We start from the raw sequence: 7861 nt of genomic DNA, 5'->3' as shown, positions 1-7861 counted from the left end.
GTTTTTCATACTTTGAGTAAAACTGCTCTAAAAATTTATATCCTCAGCATCTCAGAAGTGTGGCATAAGAATCTCCTTGGTTACACTGGCAAGGGAAAACGAAGTAAGAAAGTGAGATGATAATCAGCTAAGGTTCTATGAGTGTAAGCATAATAAATGTGTACTTGTAAGTGTGAATTTCAATTCAGTTTCTGCACCGTTTTAAAAAAACATATGAAAACCAACAAATTGTTTCAATGCAGGTGTACGAAAGTAGATAGAGTGAGTGAGGAAGAATTTTATGTTGATGTGTGGCTTAAGGAGGACCTAACTTTCATAAAGAACTATATTTAGTTATTGAGCTATTATGTGATGACACACCTAGTCGAGACCACACTTAGCAAAAGAAAACTTATATCAACCATATACCAACTGCCTATTATATCATTCGCTTCCTGTTCGGCGTATAATTTTTTCTCTACTCAGTGACGAAAAGTTGTATGCATCTTGGTTATAAATGATTGTTTAACTATTTTTCGTGCACAGAGCTTCCGCATCATATATCCACAAACTTGCTCGACTTTGGTCTACTTTCGCTAGATCACTTCAATTCCACATAAGACCACCACACAACAAGATTAGGATTAATTTAGTTGATTACCATTAACAAAATGCCTGGAAAATACAGATGTGATGTGCTGTGTTACAAGTTATCCATATTATGGCTAGAAAATATTCATATTAATGCGGTAGATAATTTTTATCAATCCATCACTAAGCCTTGATCATTTGCGCCCCAAATATATATAAAGGAAATTTATCACTCCGTTTGTGTGTATTTCAGTCGTTTGTGAACGTAATACTTCCAATGACATTTATTCGCTCTACCCGACATATAGGAAAAGCGTAATGATTTATTTCGATCCAGTGAAGCTTAATAGACGCACATATCAGAGCGTAGAAATGTCCCACATAAGGGTATAATAGATAAAATCGCAAACATTTCCAGTTTTTTTTTTTGTAAATTGCTCTGTGGCTTTGATTACTAGTTTTTTATTTCATTCGTTCACATTTTTTTTATATTCTCTCTGTGAATGGAATGTTTGTGAAAATGTATGTTCTTTTTATTTTGCCGTTTATAACCTGGTGAACAACAAAAACCACCCTCATTTCATCCGCATATATATGTAAATATTTTGTAACGGAGACATCCCCAAAGCTTTGAAAATAAATTTATTTAGTTTTATCGATATCAAATCACATATGCATTTTATGGTAACTCAAGCAAAATACATCGTGTATTTATAGAGACCGAAAATACAGTGAGAAAAAAAAAACACTACAAAGAAGATACCGAAGGTACATTTACGTTTTGTTTCATATTTGCGTTTTATATCCCAATATATTTTTGTAGTTGATGCCTTCCTCAAACCGTATATGGTTTGGAAGCGAATAAAAGAATATTTTCGAGGTATGTCTGCAATCATACAAGATCGATATAAATTCGAAAATATATCATCCAACGAACAACAAAACTAGTAAAAGCATTCCGTTTTTTTTATCCATAAAGCAATGGTTGTAACACATTTTTTTTTGTCTATCAAAACACTTGGTAAGTAAGTCATATGTAAAGCTCTGTACGATAGTAGTATGATATTGCCATATTCTATCCACCCCATGCAAAACACCAAACAAACACACCATATATCGTATGACAAATGATATTCAATATTCAATATTGTTTCAATATTTATTATTTATTGGCAAAAAGAAGAATGAGAGATGAAAAAAAGAAAATATCCAATAGTCACGCTACATCACCCTCCACATCATTTTTTATAGCTTTAAGCTTAAAGTCAATATTAAATGCAAATGGGATATAAACACTTTAATGTGCAACATTTTTATTTTTATTACAGAGATAAATGTTATGCTTAAATATTTTGATTTTGTAACAAAATATTTTAAATTTTGCGGTGATAATTTGTTGTCACAAAATTAGGCACACACGTACAACTGGATGCTGGCTGGGTGGAAAATAATTATTAAAAAAAAAAACACATTTTTTCTGATGGCCTTTTTCAACTCAAATATATTGTGACAAATAATTGAGCTCCGGGGGAGGTTCCATCAATAATAGATTGTTTAATGATATCTCATTTCCGAGGGACGTGATGTTCATTCAGGATTAACTAGTTTAATTCGTGTTTTTGGATTAAAATATGATTTAATCCGTTTAGTTTGGGAATGTGGGCACTCTTGCCGATTTCATAATTATTTATTCATATTTCTATGCTATAGATTTGTTAGATACATTTGATTGGAGTGCAGTGGTATGATATTGTAAAAACACCAAAATGTAGTCACAACCTGATAATTATCAAAAATCTATTATGAAGAGTGGGAATCTCAATAGCAATTCATGAAACAAGATACATAATGGCATACTTCATAAGAGGATGTGAAATTTTGAATCCGAGGCGAAGTCGAGGAAATGAAAAGCGTTTATTGCACTGTTTTGTCCACACTTTAGATGTCTCTGTTGCATAAAACATTGTCCGGATGCACTGAGCGTCATAAATAAATATTTATCAACTTAGTGACAAGAAGTAAAGCTTTCATGTGAGAGAAACGTAGCTCGGGAAGGTATTTCAATTTCAATTTTTCAATTTCATTTATTTCCAAGAAAAAACTTCTAACATTAAACACACAGCGTAGCTCCAGTATGCGTTACAATTCTAAGGAGCTACAACACTATTTGTGTTGTAAGACTTGACCTGCTGGGCATGGTTCGAGAATTACACATCTAATGTAGTGCATGAAAAAGCAATACTACTCGATTCCTTACTACTGTCGTTTCGGTACACAATTTTACTTTTGCGATAAACGCACTAGCTGCACAATAACTGCACTTATACGGTGTTGCTCTTCTTGTAAAAGTTCTTAAATTCAGCTGAATCTTCCCAAAGTTAGCCATTTCGGTCAGTTACTTTACCTCGTCTAATCCTTTTATTCCAATAGACACCAGTAGAGTAGAGCGACCTCAATGCAAAACTTTTTCATCAATAATTCTTGTAAAGCATAAAGTATGCCATATTTGGTATCGTTGTCAAGCTGAGACCCCAGCCTACCATATAAGCAACCAAATTGATGGGAAATACTCTTACCAGTAAGGTATTGAAGCGTCCAAAGTTCATCGAGGGTAGCCTAAAAGAGCAATTTATGAAAATGTAGCAGAAAACTTCGATTCAAAAATAATTTTTTTGCTGTTCAAAAGGGTTCGCAAAACTTGTCTGGGATCATCATTCAAAGGCTTCCCCGGTTGTTTTGTAAAGGAGATATCAGTCTTTTAAAATGGTGAAATTTTTACTTTTAGCTACTATTTCTCGATGAAGAAACTATCGAGAGCCATAATTTTTACACTGGAAATCTTAGAATTTGTCCCTCTACCAATTCCAATGTAAATCTTAAGTCCTCACTGTTTCACAAGCCCTGGCTGACGCTGGTGCTGGTTCTCAGGAACAGCTAAGGGGATTTTGCTAAAACTTGTTTACTTGAACAACACTTACCTCCCCCAACTCACTTATGAAAAAAACCTGGATGTTAACTTACACGTTTATTTAAAAATGTTAAGCCTCACCGTGGCAGTTCCAAACTAAAGTCGAAAACATTAAAAATTAGTTTCATATTCCACCTAATCGAACCATAATTCAAAATGAAACTTTGTGTCCAAAAATTGGTTGAAAATTCTTTTTAACAAAAAATAAGTTTATCGATTTCGTAAATATTATTTCTTTCAACCGTCTACCGCCGATTTTACCGATGCAGTAATGCATTGAACTTGCATTATGACAGTAATTGCTCATCACCATTTATCCGCAGTTCGTTTTAAGGTTATAACGTTACGTGTTTCATAATTTCTGCGAAAAGAATATTACAGTCCTTTCTGTTCTTTCAATAAAGAATGTGGTCAATATGACGCAGAATGCATATATATGTATAAAATTGGCGCCATTGTCATATTGAAAGTTTATTCAGGTAAATGTTTTAACTTAAATATGTGTGTAGTGTACTGGTAATATACGAACCATCTTGCAAATATTTTATTATTATACCTTCGTACAGTCATATCGTGATTCTTTCCTTATAACATCTATCCGAACCCAACTTATACAATCCATAAACGAATTTGCCTTCAATCCCTTGATTCCACTCATTGAATAACTAATCAAATAAATGTTTATCTCATTGTATATTATGTAATACAGTGAAACACTTAGACATTGTTATCACGTTTGCAACACTTTTCCTTAACTTTCAAGTTATACGTCCCTAATCGCCATAAGAATAGAATTAGGTCACACATAAAAGCCTTTATGGCCGATTAAACGTATGATTATTCTAATCACGCATATTGTTTCTTGTGCATGAGTATATGGATGTTATTATTGTTTTTTTCCCCAATGAGAAGAAGAGATCAGAGTATAAGATGCGAGAGTGTGAACTTGCTTTCACCTCCAAAATAATATGATTCGATAAAAGTGCCGAAAGAAATAGCTTTTTATATCGGTTTTGATACGTTTTCGGAACTCAAAACTGAATGATCGAAATGTGTTCGTCGTTCGGCTCAATCATTTCATAACTTCAGAGGCCATGCATGAGGTGAAATAATTCTTCATAAAATTGTTATTGATCTTTAAATAAATAATCGGCATCACATACGACGAAACTTTTGTTGAAAAGAACAATCTCTTTCACGGAAATCTAAAGTTTTTTTTAAAGTAGAGTTTATCAAAAGTTTTTGACGAAGAGTGGATGTAATCATGCCGAATAAGTACCTCGATAAGTACAAGTTAATTAAAAGAAAAAAAAAAACAAGAGGAACGCACGAGCTAGTCTGGAATGGTATTACACCAGTAATTTTCTATTACCTCTACTCTACCTAGTGATATGCAGTGGAAAAAGGATTGTCGATAAATTTTTATCTCCTGCAAGCTGATATTTCATACATTACGCGTTTCTGCATATAAATACAAACACACACATAACCACAGCCTATACGATTGGATAATTCACACATAACCCACCTAGGGTAAATTTACTTTCCATCTACATATTTGAAAAAAAAAAAACGCCGAACGGCGGAAGCGAACACGGGACCAGCAGCATATCAACGAAACATGCTGACCACTACGCCAACAAATCACATAACGAGATGCAATTGGTGTCGGTAGTGGTTCGTTAGTCACTTCTACATCGATCAAATCATCAGAGTAGTCGGAATGATGTGATTTGAACGAAATGTTGAGGTGGATAGTATATGTGTGTGAGTAAGTAAATGAAGGATTCTCTGTATGATGTTTTTTTTTGTTGTGAATGCGTTTTAAAACAACATGCTTAGTTAATTAATTTTAAATCCAAATTTTTGTGTATTTCGTTAATGTATGAAATATCAGCTTGCAGGAGATAAAACATTGTTCTACCTTGGTGTATATTTCTCGAATCACTTCTTATGTACAATTGTATATACACTCGCTGGCGCTCGTTATATACTACAATTGTACATACGAAGTTATTCTCGAAATATACACCAAGGTAGAAAATGTACTATTATCAATTACAAAAGTCCGAATTGATCTTTAATTTACTAGTGTTGAAATTTTCGGTATCTGCTGATACTGAAGAATTGGTGGCACATTAAGAGACGACCGGGAATTTAAAACAATGGAAAAATGAATCAAGAGATGGATGCCTCATCGGAAAATGGAAGTCATATCGAGGAATGAAATAAGAAAATGGGGATTTTGTCAAATTCGACGTAAAAAATTCAACCAATTTTGTCAGTCGTCTAAAAAATACCTGAGGCATTTCCAGCCTGGATAAAGATAAGTATAAATGTAAGGTGTTCTGTAGCAAGAAATATATATTTAGCCACATTTTGGATCAATACAATATCTAAAAACAATGTAAAACACATGGTCCGAATCATCTTTACCAATAAAATATGGAGGAATTGGAATTAGACATGCCACCGACATTGCTCTGCCTTGATTTTTGTCATCAATTAACGAAGTTTCCGATTTGGTGGACAAGCTGTAATCCGAACCTTACCGACAGATTGATCCAGTGATGGTGGAAGCAGAAAGAATTTGATACTAAAAGTTTGGGGAATTATCGGAAAGAATTTGGGAGTCAAATGAAATCACGAGTAAGGTCGATTCCATCAGCATTCAGCAGTTCCTTGAAAGAGAAAAGTGATATGGCAAGATTTACAGCAAATTCTGTACATGAATCCGGTGCTTGGCTGCAAGCATTACCGTCACCACAACTTGGAACACATCTATCCAATGACGAATTCCGGGTTGCACTATTACTACGCCTTGGTGTTCCAATCGTTCGTCCTCATGTTTGTATATGTGGAGAAAAAGTTAATCAATACGGACATCATCATGGTCTATCATGCTCTAAAGCGAATGGTACAAATATTCTCCAACGAGCATTAAAGAGTGGTCTAGTTACAGCTATTCTAGAACCACATGGCTGTTCGAGACTGGATGAAAAGAAACCAGACGGAATGAGCTTAGTTCCTTGGGCGAGAGGAAGGTCATTGTGGGATTTTACCTGTAAGGACACTTTCGCACCGTCATATCTAAATTCTTCATCTAAGCACGACGGTTACGTCGCAAAAGTAGGGGAAAGGATTAAAATCAGCCACTATTCACAATTGACTAACCAGTTCATTTTCATTCCGGTTGCTACGGAGACGTCAGGGGTAATAGGAAAATTGGGCCTGAATTTAATCAAAAAAATCGGAAGTAAAATCATCGACGCATCAGCATCGCCATTCAAAAAGGAAACGTGGCATCGATTTTGGGCACAATTCCACCATCACCATTTGAAGGAGTTGTTTTATTTTTCAGCTTAGAAATACTAGAATCCAATTGGATTTGAAATAAAAAATTGATGGGCACGGGTGAGACACGAGCTCACAACCTTCAACTTGCCCGGCTGATGCTCTAACCAATTGAGCTACCGTGTTTTATCTTTAACACGTTGCTGGATATTTCGACTTGTCAACTTTAGGCACACCGGAAAGTGCTAAGGGAGTCGAGGAATACCTCCAAATAAATTTCTAAAAATCAAAAATTTGACCTGTTTCGTTCGCGTCTTGTCTCAAATGTTGTATCAATGTGAATAGATAAACATTTTCATTCAAGTACACGCCCGCAATTTCGAAAACCGTCACATTTTATGTTTTGTGATTTATACTGATTTTCTGCGAATTTTCCATGTACTTTTTCTAAAGAAAAATCAAAAACTCAAGTTGAACCCAGAAACGAAAATGTGCTGGTTTTCAAAATTCCTTGCGTGTACAGCGAAGAGTCAAAATTTATTTCCTCATTACAAAATTGATTAAATTTGCTTCAAGGTATCTTCGCCAACGCATATCGTACAATCACAATCTCTTAAATTGACAAGCATGAATCGCAGTTAAATTGTGCCACTTAATAGCACTTCATTCAATGACTTATTGATTCAATGAAAAATTCTTAGCGGACCAGTAAAATTGTCAGCCTTAGTTTTTTTTTACATTTTCGCATTTTTCACTGCATCGTAAAATCGCACAATAATTAAGTGGGAAGTGTCATATTCTGCGAATATTCAGTTTTAATGTAAATTTTTTGGATATCAGGTTTTTATACTGAGAAGTAAACATTATTTCCACACGTGGGGATTCAATTTCACAAGATTATGTTTCTCGGAAATTTTCTGCAATTTTTTTATTTTAATTTCCATTTTATTCGTATGTCATACCCACAAAGCGACACTTCATAGAAAGAAATCATACGATATGGCAACCTACCCTTTTTCAAATAGCAAG

This window comes from Bradysia coprophila, unplaced genomic scaffold (genome assembly GCF_014529535.1).
Source record: "Bradysia coprophila strain Holo2 unplaced genomic scaffold, BU_Bcop_v1 contig_415, whole genome shotgun sequence".
Taxonomy (NCBI): Eukaryota; Metazoa; Arthropoda; class Insecta; order Diptera; family Sciaridae; genus Bradysia; species Bradysia coprophila.
This window is presented reverse-complemented; position numbering follows the sequence as displayed.